The following is a 20,427-nucleotide window of genomic DNA, read 5'->3' as shown; positions in this document are numbered from 1 at the left end:
CTGCTCAATTATTTTGGCTGTTTTGGCGCAGGATTTAAGATTAATTTTCTCCCCACAGTGTTCTTCATTGAATGGGATGGGAGTTCAAAAGATAAGATTAGATAGATAAAATGCAAACACAGCAGTAAATCTGCATTAAATTTCATGTGAAACAAGGTCATGATTGCTAGAAATCCATTCAATGTGATCTACATTTTGGAAGATGAGCCAAAAAAGAATAGGAAAATGTTGGATGTGTATATACAACAATCAACAATAATCAGAGAGTTATAATCTGAAAACCTGATGATGAGATCAGAGATTTGAAAAAATAATATCTGAAATTTTGACGGATGAAACATTTTAAAGTAAAAATTCATTTTGTAGCTATTGTTTTCATGAGAACATGAAAGTGCTCAATTTAGCAAATTGCCACCTGATATTTGGAAAAGTTGCAAAAACAAACAGCAGAAAAGAAGGATTAAGAAATATCCTGTCTTATTTAATTAAAGACAGTGTAGGAACATCTCTTCAATAGTATGTGGGACGAAAGAAGCGGAAGCATTTCTGAAGAAACAGGGCCTGGAGTCCTAAAGGAACCCAAGTGCCTGGTTCTTAAGTTATTTTTACTTTCTAATTTTTGACAGCTATTTTTGCAAATAAGCTCTCATGCAAGTTTTGGGGCTCAACTCAAAGGTTAGCCTCAGGTCACTAGCTGGCTCTCTATGGTACTCAAAAATACTTTAAATTTGGATTATGTGACTGACACCGCATCGTTTCACGGAGTGTACTTTTAACAAATATGAATAGTAACTGCTTTACCCACACTCAAACATCTTTCAACATTTGCTTACTAAACAACTACAATACATGTTCGTCCACCGTTTAGTGAATAATAAAATTATGCATTAACAAAATAGGCATAAGTGATCTCTTTTAATAAGAGAGAAACTAGAGATAAGGCAATCCAAAAAGATCTCATGCAGTAAGAAAATTAGTAAAATAATGTCACTTTTAGTTTTTATCAGTTTTTAGTGGAAGCAAAATTTAAAGATGCACATGACTTTTGCAACACCCCCTCAGTATGTCACTATATGAAAATGATATAGAAAACTCGAGAACATTTTAATTATGAATTTTGATTAGAAAAGCACTGTCAGCCAAGAGTATGCTCTTGCAAACTGAAGTGAATTATGAAATTTTATTGAAGAAATTTAGAGACTGATTTTAGTCTAAGTTAATCATAACATTCTTCTTCAAAGCCATGAATAAATCTGTAACCTTTTTACTTACTTTTCTTTAGAAATCTCTACACATTTCCAGTATTAAATAAAACGCTATTATTATTTTTATTAATGCTTTCTATGTAACAGATTTTTTTTTCCCCCAGAAGCTGAGATTATATCTAAAATGTAAAAAATACTGAGATCTAAAAATCATTAATTTACACATTTACAACTTTTAATTTTTAATGCTTTACTTCTGTGTTCAATCTAAGTAAATAATTTTCTTTTTCTTTTCAAAAAAGGATCTAAAATTCCAGTCTTTGGAAAATATCTTTTATTTCCCATTCGCAAAAATCACATAAGATTTTCAAAAACTGATAAATTGCATTATTATTATGTTATCCTTATAAATCTTTTCCCATCTGACAGTTCTTCACAGAAAGTTCTTTTACATTTTATCTAAATACCTGACAAGAAATATCAGTTTAATCACATGGATTCAAAATGTTAGCACAGAAATGTATCTAGATACTAAGTACTGTTAAATAAATTCTTTTTATTGTATTATATATTGTAACTTTTGCCAGTTCACTAGTATTTTTTCTGAAACTGGATAACCTTGTTCCCAAAAAAGCATTTACTATGGTATTTTTTTCCTTCTTATGCAAACCTCAACTAATTTTAAATGTGTATTAATACTATACTACTCAATACTGATTATACTGCATTTATATTGATTACAATGCTTAACATTTAGAGTGTTCAATAATGAAAGTGCTACCTCAAGAATACCATTAGGTTATGTAGATTATGAGGAGGGGTTGCACGTGTAGCTAAAAAATGCACACAATGGAATATTTAAGTGCCTTGTTTCAATCAGTAAAGCAGTCAGTGGCTTAACAGTATAAAAGCCTGATCAAATGCATTATTTTTCTGCCACATGGCACTTCAGAAACCGGATTAAATCTTATGGTCTGAGGGTGATGTCTAAAGTTGCCAACAAGATAGTCATTATCAAGTGTCACAGAAAGGAACAGAAAACTTAAGTGCAAAGATGCTGGTTTCTCCTTCCAATACATTATTGAGTGTTTAATGCTAAATAATTTGAGGAGGGTTTGTTTTATATTAAAACAGCATTATGAGAACAATGGTGAAATCGCATGACAGCAAGTGGTAGCCTCAGGGAGAAGTCTGCTCGAATGGATCGCCATGTTAGAGAAATGCTACAAAATAATTTTTATTCTACTAAAATGAACTTACATATCACATATTAAGCTCACTGTATCCAGAAATAGCAATGCAAACTATAAGAAGACACTTGCACAACCTAGGGAACAAGTGTTAGATATTCCTTTGATCATGAGTTACCAATTTCAGAGACATCATAGAGTATATTCAGACAGCAGTGGAGGTTGGAATGGAAGACTATCCTTTTTAGCAATGAGTTCTCACTTCTGTGCGAGAAGCATGACTACCAGTCAATATTCATGAAAGGACATTATGTTGGTCCTGCTCTTCGAATAATTGTGCAGGGTGGCACACTGCATGGTAAACAGACTGTTTTAATATACATGGCTTCTACATTGAAAGCTTAATGTTATGTTGATATAGTCATTTAATCAGCTACAGACTCATTCTAACAAGATATCCCAACGGCCATTTTTCAATAGGAAAAAAACTAGGCTGTATGTTGTTTGTGGTACTGTGAAAAGCCTGCATGAAACTGATATGCTACCATAACTTGCCACATGTTTGCACTTTCTTCCATTGAGCAAATCTGCAGTATCACTGGTCAGCTAATGTAAAAGGAAGAGCCAGCTGCTAACTTTAACACTTTTTGTACCCAAGTACTCAAAATGAGGCAAAATATTTCTCCAGCAGAGCTTAATATTTTCACTCATAGCATGTCAAGCATAGATCCAAGGATTTCTGCATGTGGTCATTGTATTCTATATTGAATAAATTGATATATATTGTTTTTAAGTTTCCGATCATTTGTGCATGCAATTAATATGTCTATCAATCACTTCAGGTTTATATTACCTTTCCCTCTTGGAGTTGCAAATTTCAGTCTTGACCAATGTGGTATAAAAATGCTAATTTGAGACAAAGCATAATATTAAAACCTTTAAAAAGATTGCTGGAACCATTTCCCATGCAAAGCATAATAAATGTACTTTATTATTCAAAGAAAATCTAGTCCCACATATAAAATTATATAATAATTCCAGTAAACGTTAGCACTTGAAGATGTTTTTTAAGTTTCTATGAAAGATTAAATCCTTATGCTTACTGCTGTTAGAAATCTAAAAACTGAAAAGGTACTAGAATTGCTAATTCAAAGTTATGGACTTTTCTTGATCACAAGAATTTTAAGAGTTATGTATCTGGCATGCAAGCCAGAAACATTATTACCAAGGATAAAGTAAATATATGCTTATATATTTTATTTCAGAACTTATTACACATAGATAATTTTCCATAGCAGAACCCCAAATTAAATTCCTGAGTTTCTCCACAAGATAAATTAGTGTCAGAGCTAATTATTCAGAATAAAAAAATTGCACTTTGTTCAGCTATATATAAGGCGTGCATCTTACAGCAAATGGATTACAGAGACCATACCCAGACTTTTTGAAGAGAAAATTTATTGTTTGACCCACTGATGGGTGAATGAGTTTATTAAAGTCCAAAGGAGCATATCTTACCTCATTAGCTGCGAATAAAAATGGTATGAAATGTTTCTCATGATTTGTGTTTTAACTCTCCTAGAAAGATACAAGGATAGTCCAGGTAATTTGAGCCTTTCTTTTAAATGTTTATGATAACAGTTTAATGAAAGTGGCTTGCTTCCTCCATGATGACAGGCATATTTACATAATAAGTTCCAGGAAGTATGTATGATTTGAAAAGGCATTGCTTTGATGAAAGAAGGAAGAAAAGAGAACTGTCTGGCATCTCACAGCTCCGCCACTATCCCCCTGAATATTTGAAATAAAACATGAGCTACAGCATGTCATTTAGTACCAATGATGCTGAATAATTTTATTTAGCTTTATCATTAATATTTATTTTGGATGAATATAATCTTAATTCTAGCAAGATTTAAAAGTCTAGCAACCTTCCCAGACAAGTGGAGATGGTAATAGAAACAAAGATCATACTAAATTCCCATTAAAGTATTTAACAGAAAAGTTTGTTAATGGAAGAAAAGGCTCTCAGGTACTTTAGGGCAAATAATAAAGATACTGCAGGAAAAAACTGGGATTTTAAACTGTACACTTTTCTCTCAGAATATTATTTTAAAAGAAAATCTCGGAGATTCCAAATGATATATTAGTGCAATCATAAACTATGCTTGTTTTATTTAATGCACAAGCCACTCACTTGCACAACCTGCCTTAAGTCTAACATGCCCATACCAACAAAAAATTCCAAAATTCTATACTTCGAATAGTGTTTAAAAAAAAGTGAGCGAGAAAAGAAAAGTTGTATAAAAAATCATAAAAACTTAATTTTTTAAAATACAGATAAAATCTCTAATCATTTTGGGACTATCTAAAATTTGGGTTCTAGGTGCTAATGTCTTTTTCATGGTACTACAAACTTACATACTCCTTCAAATTCTTAACTTTTTAATTACAATGTACAGTACAAAGTCCGTAATCTGGACGCCCATAATCCGGAATGATCTATAATCTGGACCTCAAAGCCATAAACTTTTTTTTTGTATGCTTTACGCATGCACATTTAATGTATAACAAACGGTATAAGCTAGGCTAAAATTATCTTTCCTGATTCTAAGGCATTTCAGTTAATATTGCAGATTGCACTGTTCTTTAATCTTCAATTTGGATCCGGCTTATTATTTTTTGCAGACTGTTAAAGCAATTTTATAAAAATTAAGCTTGAACTTTCGATTATGTCAAAAAGAGTTTCCACTTCTGGAGCTGCCAAAACATCTACAAAGTGAAAGCATGTTTCGATGTACCACTTCTGATAGTGAAGAAAGTGACAGAAAGGTTATTGAAAACAACAAAATTTCGATTGACAAGTTAGTCGGTATTCTCAACACAGCAATTACACAAGAACAAGAAATTATGCCTATTTATAGAATTAAAGATAAAGTATTAGCACAAAAAACGAAGCAACTTAAAACAACTTACTTTGAAAGAAATGTTTAATAAAGTAAACATTAAGCCTTTTTTTTTTTTTTTTTTTTTTTTTTTTGTAAATTTGGATACGCCTTAGATCATAATTGCTCTTTATTTCATAAATTACGGTTTCATATTTTTAATTATATAATTTCTGCATGCCATCGTACCAGATTTAAACTGATGATCTATAATCCGGAAAAATCGATAATCCGGAATCGCCGAAGTCCCGACGAGTCCGGATTAAAGACTTTTGACTGTGATGCAATTTGACAAATATTTAAATGCTCTCAAGAACAAAGTAAAATTACTGAATTTTTTAAAGAAATAAATACATACAACATGCATGAAAATTAATAGTTTGGACTACCTTTTTTTTTTTTCAATTATCCATGACCTGCTTCCCTGGCATTAGTTGGAATTATCAAGAGTACACTGTATAGAGATTTATGCAAAGCACAGAAGGGCCAGCTATTTGCCAGAGAGGCATGCCTTCATGGGAAACTTCCAAATGGCAACTAAGTTGCATGTATCTTAAATATGCAGAATGTCCCCCTCCCCCCCCCCAAAAAAAAATACCATGCAGCCAGCCTGTTTTCTGAGATTCACACCTAGGTTCAACTACAAATATCTGGAGGTCTTACTTATTTGCAATTGGTGAAATTCCATGAAATATGAGATAACACATTTAATCCAATAAATTTTACTTAGTTTTAGGAAATAAATATTTATATAAATTGCATGATGTTGTGAAATCATTTTCTTTCACACAGGACATAAAACAAACTTTTTTATGCCCTTTTTACTGAGCATAATTTCCTGTTTAGAATCTGTCAATAGTTTTTTACTTTTTTTTATGTTATGTTCCAGATAATAAAATATTCTAGAGGTAACACAAGCTAGTTTTACAGTGTATTCTTCCGATTTGAGTTTTATGCATTTGGAGGATCTTATACAGCAGTTTGTCACTATGTCTACAACTATGATGAGTTTCATTAGCTTAATTTTGAATACTGAGCATATCATTTTAGATTCTACATGTATTAAGAATTCCAAAAAGAATATCCTTAATTTCAAAGTGGAATTCAACATTTGGCATCCGTGACAGGATCTGCAAGTAAGGTGACTCAGTTTTGTTTTTGCTGATAAATTAAAAACATTTCAGAAAGAGAACAGATGATTATCCACCATTGCAAGCAATAACTTTTATGAAAGTACATTACCTAATGATGAAAAAATTTCAAAGCTACCACTAACAGAATCTCAAGCCAAAGTAATTAATGTGAGCATGTGAATATGAATGTAGGGAGGTTTTACTAGAATCTGAAGAAAAAGATCAGGTTGCTGATAAAGAAATTGATGATTAAGAATATTACATTGATAAATGTCCATCTTCTGAAGTTAAATAATCTTCCGAATGAGAAAAAAGAATTTGTTGCCAACAGTGTTGACAATTTGCCAAACACTTTATTGCATTATCACAATTCAATTACCCTTATTGGACGGTAATATAAAGAACTGGCTATGCTTATGGAGACAATTCAAGTCGGTAGATAAGGATCCAAATCTGGATAATCATGATAAATTTGCACATTTTGCATAAGCCACAGATAAAAATTCATCAGATGAAGAGTTAATAAAAGATTTTCCTTCTGGTGGAGAAAGTTATGAGAAAGCTTTGAAGCAATTACAAGCTTGCTACGGCAGACATGAGTTGCTGCTAGAAGTCTATGTGCGAGACCAATTATCGATAATAATGTCAAAACAAAAGTCAGGAAAAACTGCCCTGTGAAAAATATATGATCAACTGGCATTGAAACTGAGAGTCTTAGAAACTTTATGAGTTACAAAGAATAAGTACACTGGTATGCTTTATCCTCTGGTTGAGTCTGTTCTCCCTAATGACTCTTGGTGTGTATGCCAGAGATTTAGATCTGCCAGTTGTTGCTCGAGAGATGAGTTATCACAAGAGCAGTCCAACTAATCAAAGAAAGTCACAAGAGATTTGGACCACCTTCTTACCTTTCTGCAAGATCAGTTGAAAGTGAAGACAGAATTTTTATAGTAGCTCAAAGTTTTAACAGTTTTGTGAAAATAAACCATTTTGATGATTGCCAAGAGAAAACCTCAAGAAAGTACCAGTCCCACATTTCCTACAGTACCTGAACTTCTACATTCTAATGAAAACAACAAATAATCATGCATATCACAAATTTTGGAAGTGTAGAAAAGCTCAAAAAAAATGGCCATGCATGAAAAACTAGTAGAAAATGCACATTGTTGTTCCTTGCCTGAAAGAAGAACATGGAGTTAAAGTTTGCAGGTCGAAATTCCACTGCCAGTTATGTGGGAAAAGGCATGAGTGTTTTGAAAGAGCTCACTTCTTCAATGAATCAGAAGTATGAAGTACAACCTAAAGTACAAGATTAAGCTCTTGTTAGCTTTTTTGTCTAAAGCTTCTAATGTTACTTTACAGACATCCATTGTAATCATGAAAGAAAAAAGAATGAAACATAAGTTAAGACCATTTTAGATGCTGGATCAAAATATCTAAGTCACATATTCTAAGATCTACTGCTAAAGAAATGAATTATCAGTCCAGAAGAAAAGAGTACCTATAATATTCATTGTTTGGAAGATGTAACACAGCAGTTTTCCAACATGAAGTTTTCACAGTGAATTTATGAAATTCGTCAGAAACATAATTGTCATTCTGATGTTGAGTCAAACAATAATTTGAGAGGCAAATAACAGCTGTGACATAAGAACCATACATACAAGAGCTCCCCAAGTGTGACATTCATTTCACTGATATTAATGGATCTGTAGTGGTTGTTACATCCCAAAGGTGTTATTTTTCTGTTTAAAAATAACTTGTCACTACCATATTTTAAATAACATTACTTATTACTTTTTAGACATCAATCTTTTTTAAAACATTATTATTATTCTAATCATTCTTATACATTTTTACCATTGCCACTTGCAGTCTACATAAAGTTGTAAAAACAAAGATTATATATCGTTTGTAGAATCACTCTACTCCCCCCTTCCAAGCAGAGTTGTCAATATCACCTAAATACTTGCACTGCAGCTAGGTACATCAAGACTTTTCACAAAATATTCATAATCATTAAATCAAAAATTAATAAAGAACATTAAATGTTCACGTAATCTTGATAACATGTTAACAAAAGTCATTCTTCTCCCACTATCTGCTATTTTAAATCCTCCATCTTTATATTTTCATGTCTGTTTAACGGGATGTTTTGTTTTTCTTTAATTGTTAGGTTCGTTCCGAGTATCATTTTCATCTGAGGCTAACAAATAGGCTTGCTTAATGGATCAACGGAAACATTGACGTCCTTTACCTTAATTCTCACTGTATAATACTTGCCATTTCTGGCAATTACAGGAAAAGGTCCTCGATATCGGGGATTCTAATGTTTTCTTGATACGGTCCACTCTGACAAATACATGTGAACATGAATCTAAATCCCTATGGAAAAATAATTTCTTTTCTTATACATTGGCTTACTTGGTTTTAATTTTTCCATTCGTTCTTGCAGTTTGCTAGCGAAGGTTCTAATTTATTTTCTGATTCTTGAAAGAATTGTTCCCCTAGCTTCAGTGATTTACCATAAATCATTTCTGCAATGCAGCTGTTGGTATCATCATGTAGAGATGTGCATACACCGAGGAGTACAGTTGGTATCACTCCACTCCACTAAATTGGAAGTTCTAATGGCTGCTTTTAATGTTCTGTGTAGTCTTCCAATTTTTCTGTTGCATTGTGGATGGTATGAAGTCGTTGTTTGCATTATAATTCTGTAAATAATACCTAAACTTCTGAAAATTTCTGATCTGAACTGATTTCCTCTGTCTGTGATCACACTGTATGGAGAATCTAAGCGACTAATACAATTTGCATAAAATGCTTCTGTGGTAATATTTTCTATCACCATAACTTCCATCCACCAAGTAAAATGATTGATGCATGTTAAGCAAGATTTATTTCCATTTTATGGTGAATAGGGCCCATATATATTGATATGGACAATGCTAAATCTTTCATCAAGTTGTTTAAATGAGTTTAATTTGAAATGTGCGTGTTGAATATTTTTATTTTTCTAGCAATTAATGTTACTTGTTTCACTGAGGTATTAATGCCAGGATGGTTCAAGTCATATATTTTGTGGAAAACATTCATTCGAAATGATTGTGGTATGAATGGTCAAAAATTTGGAGTTGAAATAGCACACCAGATTATTTCTCCAGAAGGTAGTAGGTATTGTGTAAAATTTTGGCACTCTTTAGCAATTATTTTAGTTTTTCATTACTAATTTGTTCATTCACAGTTTTGTCATAATCGATGTTTGAAACTGATTTTATTCTGGACATCGAATCTGCAATATTATTATCTTTCCCAATTACGTATTTTATATTTGTTGAAAATTGAGAAATGTACTCGAGCTGTCTTAATTATCTTGGTGATGATTTATCACTTTTCTGTTTAAATGCATACATGAGTGGCTTGTGATCTGAGAACATCGTAAATTCTCATCCTTCTAGCATATGTTTAAATTGTTTGATTGGAAGATTAGACAGTTAAAAGTTTCCAGTCATATGTGCTATAAGCTTTTTGAGTGTCACTTAACTGTTTGGAATATAAGGTTATTGGTTTCCAATCTCCATCTTTATAACTGTGAAATTAGAGGTGTTTGTACATAAAGCTAACATCAGATCTGGATTAGGAAAGGTTAATAAAGCAGCACTAGCTAAATCTTCTTTGCCTCTGTGTATTTAATTTCCCTTCAATCTTTTTTGTTGAACGTTTTAAATGTTCATTTAAGAAAGCTTGGGTATTAGCTTCATCTTTTAAGTATCTTCTATAAAAGTTAATCATTCCAAAAAATTTAGGAACTTCTTGAATAGTTTTAGGAAGTTTGTAATTTGTTATGGCTTGTACTTTTTCTGGAAAAGGTTTTGAACCATTTGGTGTTATCAGATATCCTAAAAATTCTAATTTGTTCAGTTCCATCACTGACATCAGTTGGTTGATGCGTAGACCATACTGTTGAATTCCATATGCTGTTCAGTTTCTGATGCTATTAGGATGTCATCCAAATGCGCTATATTAATGAATCTCTGAAAAGTGGAGGGAGCATTTCTCAAGCCAAAACTTATTACATTAGATTCAAAAGGCCAAAATTAACTTATCATTGTTCTGTTTATCTTCTTTTATTGAAATTTGGTAATAAACTTTAAGTAAATCAAGTTTAAAAAATATCGTCTTGTTTTTTAAAATGCGATGGAAGTCTTCAATTCTGAGCAATCTGGTACAGAGATTTATAATTTAAGTGGTGCTAATCTCCACATGGTCTCAGAGCGCTGTCTGTTTTTGTGGCTAAATGAAGTGGGCTTGAACATGGCAATTTTGAAGGTCTTATAATATTTTCAAGCATTTGTTTGGCTTTTAGGATCTTTATTTATCAAATGCCTGGCCATTGACCATCAGGTAATTAGGCAACAAGCTTCCCAGTATATCTTTACAATACAGTCCAAATTAGCAGCATTCATGACTTGTCCAGAGTCACACAAAGCACATGAAGGTGAGGCAGTCAGAATAAAATGAAAGGCAGAAGTGTCCAGTCAATATTCTAAATTCAGACACAGCAGTAGCACTAAGAGAGTTTGAGACACAGTCAGCTTTTAATAGCACCCTCCATGACTTATTTTCAGTAGCACTAACAGCAGCATTACGAAAGGATTTTATAAATTCCATTAATTTCAAATTTAGACGAGTGAAGAGATAGGTCTCTGGAAGACCATTGGAGAATATCCGTACCTTTTATTTGCCAAAAGGTCTGCCATCTCATTTCCCCAAAGGCCAAAATGTGATGGCATCCACTGAAAAGCAACCTTTCTCTGAATTCTGCTCAACAGCTCTCTGCTGCTCTGGACACGAGTACTTTGTTTTCCAAGGTTACTTGCTAAGGCCTGAAGAGCAGAACTCGAGTCCGATAAAATTACAGAATTATCAAGAAGAGAGAGATAGGCAGAAAACTGTTCAAGGGCTAAATGGGTGGCCTCGACTTCACCGTCAAAATGTGTTGTATATGAGCCAACATGAAGAAGGTTCTTAGAAGGTTCAACAGCAGTACAAGCCATAGAAGATTTTTCTTTAAGAATGGCAAGGTATTTAAGATCTAACTGTCTTGCTTTTGAATAAACTGGCTTGCCATTAATAGTTATATAATGCTCAACATTGTGCTTTGTTTCAGAAATTAGTGAATCAGGTTTCGTTCGTTCCAGAAATTGTGTCAAAATCTTATCAAGTTTATTATTTTTGTTTAAGGTGCTTATATTTGATTCATCATCAGCTGACAATGCAAGTTTACCAATAATGCTCAGCTTAGTTACACAATCAGTTTTTTTTTTCCTCCATATCGATCAATAAATTAAAGAGGTTAAGAAAATCTGCACCAAAAATAAATTCATTAATTTGGCTATAATAAATGGCTATCGAGAATCACAGCAATGTCTCAAATCAAGAGTTAAAATCTTGTCTAAAACAAGGGGATTTCAGTACCATTTGCAGCATAAAGTTAAAAGTTACCACTCATTTTGTCATTACATGAGGCTGGAATTAGATTTACATCCACATTACTATCGACCAAAAATTGTATCCCACCGTTTTTGGTCAGTTACAAAAAGTCTATAATTGAATTCACGGCAATTCTTTAAATCTTCAGCAGCAGAACCGGTTGCTAATTCTGATATGCAGGTGAGTTTTCCTGGTTTTTCAAGTTACATTGGCGGCTTACATTTCCCCATAAAGCATCTTGATTCAAAAGTAAAGCGATCACAGTTCACCATCCAGGTTGTAACACATCCAACTTCTGCCTCTACACAATGATCTGTAAATACTTTCTGTACTATGACTTCTTTCATTTAACTGGTGATGGAAATGGAACTCTTCAAATCCACTGTTCCAACGAAAATATCTACTCCAGTAATTGTGAAATGATAATTTGCGATGTGCTCAAATTCTTAACTTCGGTTGAATGAGTCTTATGCACTTCTTTTTGTAAATACATGTAAAAAAACCTTATAAGACATAATCGCCAGTTTATCAATACCTTCATCACTAACCAGCAATGTTTGTTTAATATTGTGCAGCAATTTTTCAATACCATGTTTTCAGTTGTCTTTTTAATACCATGTTGAAATTACCATTAGTTGCCAGAAGTTAAATTTTTTGTAATAGATGGCTTGGTTTCATGTCACCAATTTCAATGCCAGCGAAAAGGCATTCTATTTGTTTTCCTTTTTCCTTAAATATATTTAATAAACAAAATTTTGCCAAAGAATATTTATTTTGAGACTTATTATGCCTCAAATAGTATCTTTATGTTTAGGTTCCCTTTGTAGGACATTATCTAAAATCTTCAGCAATATGGTTTACCATAAACCTTCATCAGTTTGCCTTCCACCACACTATAAATCATATCATCCGACTAAACAAAAGTTAGATTCATTTTATTCCTATGTTTTCTGTGCTCTTCAAGTTTGCTCCTACAAACTATTCCTTCATGAAGAACTAAATTATTTAAAAGGAATAGCTATTAACAGGGGCTTTTCAACCAACATTATTAATCAAGCAGTTAACAGATTCTCATCTCAACACACTAAAAGGCACACTCTTGTTTTAAGAGATTATAAAAAGTCTCTTCATTCCCTTCCTTCCATCAATAATTAGCTATAAAGTTGCACATACTTTGCAGAAATTTAACTTTGGGGTCATTTATTCTTCCCATCAATAAAATTCCGAGTTCAGTACTCAAGGACCCCATTCCAGATATGAATTCCTGGGGTATTTATAGGATTCCTTGCCAGTGTGGTTTGATTTACACAGGCCAAACTAAGACAGCCTTAAACATCAAGTGTCAAGGAACATCAGGCATATGTTAGAAAAAAGGAAACACAGAAGTCTTCTGTTGCCCAACATTGTTGGTCTGAAAAATCACACTTTCAATTTTCCTGCTGCCAAAATTATTCAAAAACATCTTCCATTGGAAAACTGGATTTTCTAGAGGCATTTCACATTCAAAAAAAATCTTTCTGTTCTAGTTAACGATCCTAATTCCAATCCATCTTTGCCTTCGGCCTTTGAAGATGTTTTAGGTCTGCTTTCATCAACAGATGGTGCCACTAGTTTATCTTCTGTCCAGGCGTGCTTATCTTATCTAATCATTATATCCTACCTCGTTCATTTGGGCTTTTGCAGCTGAGGATGGTGGTTTGGTAAAACCATCGAAACTAGTCCTATGAAAATTTGAAAATGTAACGTTGATTTTTGTTGTTTGACTTCTGAATTAGTACTTGTTTGGTGTGTTATTGTGTCTTAATTATAGAAGCCCCAAACAGGCTTATTTTTTGCTTTCTTTTTTCCACGTGGTTTTCGTCATCTTGCGTTTGTATGTGTTTCAGAGATGAAAATGGCTTATTTTTCGCTTCCTTTTTTGCACGTGGTGTGGCCACCATTTTGTGATTGCATGGGTTTTGGTAAGTACTTTTTTGCAATTTTGAAGTTCAGTTTGTGTTTCGCATATTTGGATATTGTGCTTTGCTTGTGCGATTTCATAAATTTTGGTTGCAAACGTTTTGTTTTCTATTTATTTCAGTGTGGAACTTTTCTGCTGTTTTGTGCGTGCTTTACTATTGGTTAGTTTATTTTGTATGATTTTCTGCATTGTTTATCATGCCTTCATCCGTTAATCGTTTCACTAAATTACACCTCAAATGGCAAAAATTCCTGAATCACCTTGACTTAAGTGTAAATGTATAAACATTGATCCCCAATATCATTCAAATCAAATCTAATCAAAAAAACTTCCACTTGTGTTTCAAGAATTCTGTTAAACTGCAAACTTGCCTTACTCCGGTCCACCATAAGGGATACATGTCAACAATTGTCCAAAATTGAACATGGGCTCTATAAGCTTCATCTGGAACTCGCTAATTCATATCCAAAATTCACTGCCCTTGAACAAAAGTCTTGGTCTAGAGTGGAGAATGCAGTTAACCATCATAAAAACACCCTTGCAGTTAAATTCGAAAAACTTCTTCTACAGTCTTCCAGTTCAAGTAGTTCATAAAATCTTCGCATTGTAAACATTAAGCCAATAGTTAATATTTCTAATGTTAGTTTATCAGAAGAACAAGAGAGAATTCTAAAATATAATTTTAACTTCTCAGAAACCTCAATTCCAAAGATTTTGACTCCTATCGAAAAAGATTTCAAGTTCAGGAAAGTTTCAGGTTCACAGAAAGAAATGATTAGGCATCTTATTGCTCATAATGTGAAATTCAATAATAAACCTTTGAAACCAAATCTAATTGCGAGAGAAAGAGCTACAATGCGCGAAATTCATTCTAACCTGGATATTATCATTTCAAAGGCCGACAAAGGTGGCCAGATAGTCGTCATGGATAAGAACACTTATATCGATAGTGTCACTAAACTCTTAAATAAAGGACCATATAATCCGATCCCTAAAGATCCTTCACCTTTGGACCTCTCAAAAATAAAAACTGCGATCAAATCTTCACAAATCATTTCAAGCAACTTAAAAACATTCACTTATCCCATCTGTTGCAAATTGTGCCAGATTATATGCTCTTCCCAAAATTCATAAAAGTGGTATTCCTTTCCGCCCTATTATATCAAATTTAGGTACTGCCTCATATCCAGTAGCTAAATATTTAGTTTCTAGATTTTCAACTTTATTAGACAATAATATTTACACCATAAAAAATTCAATAGAATTTGTAAAAAAGGTTAAAAACATTTTTCCCTTACTCATGGTTTCCTTTGATGTAAAATCATTATTCACCAATGTTCCAGTGGAGGGTGCATTAAGATGTCTAGAAACCAGACTTCGCGAATTTCATTTCTCTTGCATCGAAATTGATGAGCTAATTTCTCTCACTCAACTCTGTTTGAAACAAACACATTTTGTTTTACAAAATAAATATTACAAGCAAACTGAGGGATTAGCCATGGGAAGCCCCTCAGTCCCTTCCTGGCTGATATCTACATGCATTATTATGAATCAAAATTGTTTGAAACTTAACACTTCCTGGTATAGTCCCGCTATGTAGACGATACCTTTACCCTGTTTGAAGGTAATAAAGATGACTTAAATAAAGTTCTTTCAACTATGAATTCTATTGATCCTGCTATTGAGTTCACTTTTGACTTTAGACTTGCAATTCTCTTCCGTTTCTCGACATTCTGGCCACATGTAACACATCCAAATTCAGTTCTACGGTTTACCATAAACCTTCATCGGTTTGCCTTCCACCACATTTTAAATCATGTCATCTGACTAAACAAAAGTTAGCTTCATTTTATTCCTATGTTTTCCGTGCTCTTTAGGTTTGCTCCTCCAAACTAGCCCTTGATGAAGAACTAAATTATTTAAAAGCAATAGCTATTGACAGGGGCTTTTCACCCAATATTATTAATCAAGCAGTGAACAAATTCTCATCTCAATACACTAAAAGGCACACTCTTGTTTTAGGAGATTATAAAAAGTCTCTTCATTCCCTTCTTTCCATCAATAATTAGCTATAAAGTTGCACATATTTTTCAGAAATTTAACTTTTGGGTCGTTCATTCTCCCCATCAATAAAATTCCGAGTTCAGTACTCAAGGACCCCATTCCGGATATGAATTCCTGGGGTATTTATAGGATTCCTTGCCAGTGTGGTTTGCTTTACATAGGCCAAACTAAGACAGCCTTAAAATTTCGTGTCAAGGAACATCAGGCATGTGTTAGAAAAAAGGAAACACAGAAGTCTTCTGTTGCCCAACATTGTTGGTCTGAAAATCGCACTTTCAATTTTCCTGCTGCCAAAATTATTCAAGAAACATCTTCCATTGGAAAACTGGATTTTCTAGAGGCATTTCACATTCAAAAAAATATTTCTGTTCTTGTTAACGATCCTAATTCCAATCCATCTTTGCCTTCGGCCTTTAAAGATATGTTTTAGGTCTGGTTTCATCAACAGATGGCGTCACTAGCTTATCTTCTGTCCAGGCGTTCTTATCTTATCTAATCATTATATCCTATCTTGTTCACTTGGTCTTTTGCAGCTGAGGATGGTGGTTCGGTAAAACCATCGAAACTTGTCCTGTGAAAATTTGAAAATATAATGCTGATTTTTGTTGTTTGACTTCTGAATTAGTATTTGTTCGGCGTGTTATTGTGTCTTAATCTAAACGCTTATCTATCCAAAAAGTAGGAATTTTTATACTTACCTTAATAGTTTCCGAAGATTTAGCAGCATTTGCTGGTTTTCTGTCTTCTCGCTATTTGCTTTAATATTTAAGGTTACTAACTTAGATCACCAATGAATGTACTACTTTGTACATCACAAAAACATTATTTTTCTGTTTAAGAATAACTCAGACATTGATCTTTTTTAAAACATTATTCTAATTATATTTATATATTTTTATCATTGTCATTCAAAGTCTATATAAAGCTGTAGAAACACAGATTATATATTGTTTGCAGATGTTACAGACCCAATGAAGTACTCACAGGAGCAAATGTTGCAGGAAGGCCATCCACTGGAAACTGCAAATGAATTCAGAAATCACTGCCCTGGGAACAAAATTAGGTTGCACAACTACTGACAAACAATACTAATAATAATGATAGTTTGGCTACGTCAGTGACTTCTATGCTCAATACTAATACTTCTATTAAGAACAAACAACAAAGCAACGTTTCTTAAACACAAAGTTGCATATGCCTTAGACTAAAAGAAATCTCCCACTTCCTAACAATTTTGAACTGGGTCTAAAGAAGCGTAACAAAGTTGGGAATCATCTGAGGAAAGAACTTTGAGTTTTATGGAAATGTATTTAAAGATTGGTTAGATGAAGAAATAATTTAGTGCCAAAAAATGAATTGAAGTTACCTGCGTATTATTTACCTCACCACCTTCTGATAAAGAAAAATAGTACTACAAGGATTCCATTGGTTTTCAATGACTTGGTGAAACAGAAATGCTTACCTACTCTCAACAATTACTTAAAGAGTGGAATAAATACATCATTGAATTGATACTAACTGTACTATACTGTTTTCAGCTGGAAAGCATAGGTATAATAGCAAACATTAGGAAGGTTTTTTCCTCTCCAAATCAGTATCCTCCCTTCTGAGAGGAATTTTTTGTTTTTTGGAGTCTGGAAAAGAAGGTGAGGTAAAATATTATTGACACTGTCTTGTGGTTTTCATGGTAAGATACAAGTCTTTCCTCTAGGGAATTCTGATTCAATATCACTTACACATTGTTTTGAAAAGTAATAATGATGAATAGCCTGAGAATATGACTGAATCAGTCTTGAACAGTTTTTATATGGATAACTATGTTGCAAGTGTACTAAACTAAGAACTGGATTTATTCATAAAAATGGCAACAAATGTTATGGCACAAAGAAAATTAGGATTGAGAGGGTAAGAGCATAAGAACCTCACAGATGATCCTAAACTGGATGCAAATGTGCAAGGAATATCATGGAATAATGAGGCAGATACATTAGGTAAAAGTTTAGCCAGCTTAGAGGAGCTTGGCTTTGAATTAGTCACCAGGAGTCTGCAGCCCATAGGATACTGTCTGCAGCCCATAGGATTTTTGATCTGATTGGAGTGACTTGTCCTACATCAAAAGAAAAATTTCTCATTTAGAAATGTTCATATTCCGTGGTAGTTAAGAAGTGATAACATCAGTGAGAAATGCTCTCTGCATTTTTTCTCTGATGCTAGCAAACATGCTTATGCAGCCGTAGTTTTTATCAGAATAGTGAATCTCTTTTAAGTGCAGTTATTAGAGGCCCCATCCAGAGTTTCTCCTAAAGGCAAAAAGATAACTACAATCGTGAGATTGGAATTGCTTGTAGCCACCATTTCATCTTGCTTGCATCTACAATACTGAGATTCTGAATTAAGAAATTTATTTTTGGTCACATTCTACCACTGTGCTCACCTAGATAAAAAGAGAGGAATCCTAACAAATGTTCATAAACAATACAGTCCTATAAATAAGAACTTTAACCTCCAAGGAAAGAAGGAGGCATGGGCCAGGAGATTCGAATCCTGCTGACCTACCCAGTAGAGCTTTCTGTAACCATCAATCACTGAAGTCAAAGTGGTGAATGGATTGGATTATTCAATTATGGCAAAACACATGAGAGCTATCAGCCTAAAGGGAGGGATGCCTTCGTGGAGGACTTTCTAAGGGAAACTGGCTCGTATACACATCACACATGGGAAAAACTACGAAAACGCCCATGCAGCCAGCCCATTCGTGGGATTCGAACCTTGGACCAAACCACCAGTGTTCAGCGTCTTTACCACTCGGCCGCTGGTGGGCCAAAGTGGTGGAAGGGACCCCAATGGTTATACTTATCATATGATAAGTGGCCTTCAACTGTATTTGTTGCTGACGAAAATGAAGCTTTTAAAGAGCTAAAAAAAGTGGTATTTCCTCCTTGGATGCTGTCCTATTTCCAAAAGTGAAAATGTTCAAACTGATATATTATCACTACTGTTCTCAGTACGAAAAGACTAATCTTGATTGGATGAATTTTGAGATTCTCAAGAAACTACCATAATTCAAAACTATTAAGAAAACGAGTCCTTGATTCAGAATTTAAAGAAGCTGAAAGAATATTAATGAGACAAAAGAATACATTTCTACATGAAAAAGATGTGAAACAAAAGACATTAGAAGTTTTTAAAGATATAGAGGACATCAAAAAGCTGAGAATAAAAATTGTTTACTAGGACAACCATGATGACTTCAGGAGACCTGGAATTCTTCTTTCTTACCACAAAGTATTAAGGCAGTTGATATTTTATTACCAAGTAAAAACTGGTTATACTCAGATTCTATTAAATATTTTGAGAAAGCATTTCTAGTTACTAAATGGCAGACAAACAGTGAGATCTGTTGTCTCTAAATGCACTAAATGAAAAAGGTATTCTGGAAAGCATCTAGACACCATTACAGCTCCCAGAAAATCATGTTCAAGATGCTGCGGTATTCGAGGAGTTGACTCTACTGGACCATTGCTTTTAAAGGGACAACAGAAAGACTGGGTTTGTCTTTTCACTTGTGCAGTCTACTACAATTGGTTTAGCAATTTGACTGCTTTTCTGTTGCACTGCATAGATTCATAGCAAGAAGGATAAGGTATTCAGTGATCTACTGTGACAACGGAAAGAACAATAAGTGGAAAATTAGTTAGGCCCATACAACATCTCTACCCACTGAAATTGCAGCTAATAAAGTTTTTAAAGGATCATTCACCAAACACTAATGTATCTTAACAAGAGAATTCCTGTAGTGCCTGTAGAAGAAATCTTTCGTTGGTGAATTAGATTTTCTAGAGGTGTTTCACATTCCAAAAAAAAAAAAAATCTTTCTGTTCTAGTTGACCCTAATTCCAATCTATCTTTGCCTTCAGCCTTTAAGGAAATTGTGTTTTGAGTTCTTGTTTCATCAACAAATGGCACCAGTAGCTTAATTCTTGCCCAGCCATTCTTATTTTATATAATTACTATATCTTATCTCGTTCATTTACACTTCGGCAGTTGAGTTTGATGGTTCAGTAAAACCATAAAAAATAGTTCTGTGAAAATTTGCAAATATAATGCTGATTTTTATTATTTAAGTTCTAAATTACACAAATATTACTTTATATAATCAAGAAAATTTGCAGAATCCCTTTCCTTTGGATAACTGGGGTATACAACCACCTCAGAATGTCATTTTCACAAAGGAAAAAAAAAAAAATTAGAATTTAAAGAAATTAAATTAAAAATTATTACCGATTTCTGAACGACTGCTAATTTAGTTTACTTTAAAAATGCCTTTTGCTTTAAACCTTTCAGCACTCAAAGTAAAATTTTCCTTGAATATAGAAATCGCACAATTTTAACAGATTTATTGAATAAATACTCTACTTATTTAAGCAGTGCCAAAAA

The 20,427-nt window shown here is 33.4% G+C and overlaps 1 protein-coding gene across 14 annotated transcripts in view; it reads right to left on the bottom strand.

Moving 5' to 3' along the window:
• The window catches only part of LOC146992788 (uncharacterized), a 218,762-nt gene that overhangs the window by 183,548 nt on the left and 14,787 nt on the right, over positions 1 to 20,427 (bottom strand). The gene's annotated exons all lie outside the window — the stretch shown is intronic.

The sequence above is a fragment of the Stegodyphus dumicola genome, chromosome X2 (genome assembly GCF_044657685.1).
Source record: "Stegodyphus dumicola isolate Sdum_Otavi_A_Nest chromosome X2, ASM4465768v1".
Lineage (NCBI taxonomy): Eukaryota > Metazoa > Arthropoda > Arachnida > Araneae > Eresidae > Stegodyphus > Stegodyphus dumicola.
This window is presented reverse-complemented; position numbering and strand designations above follow the sequence as displayed.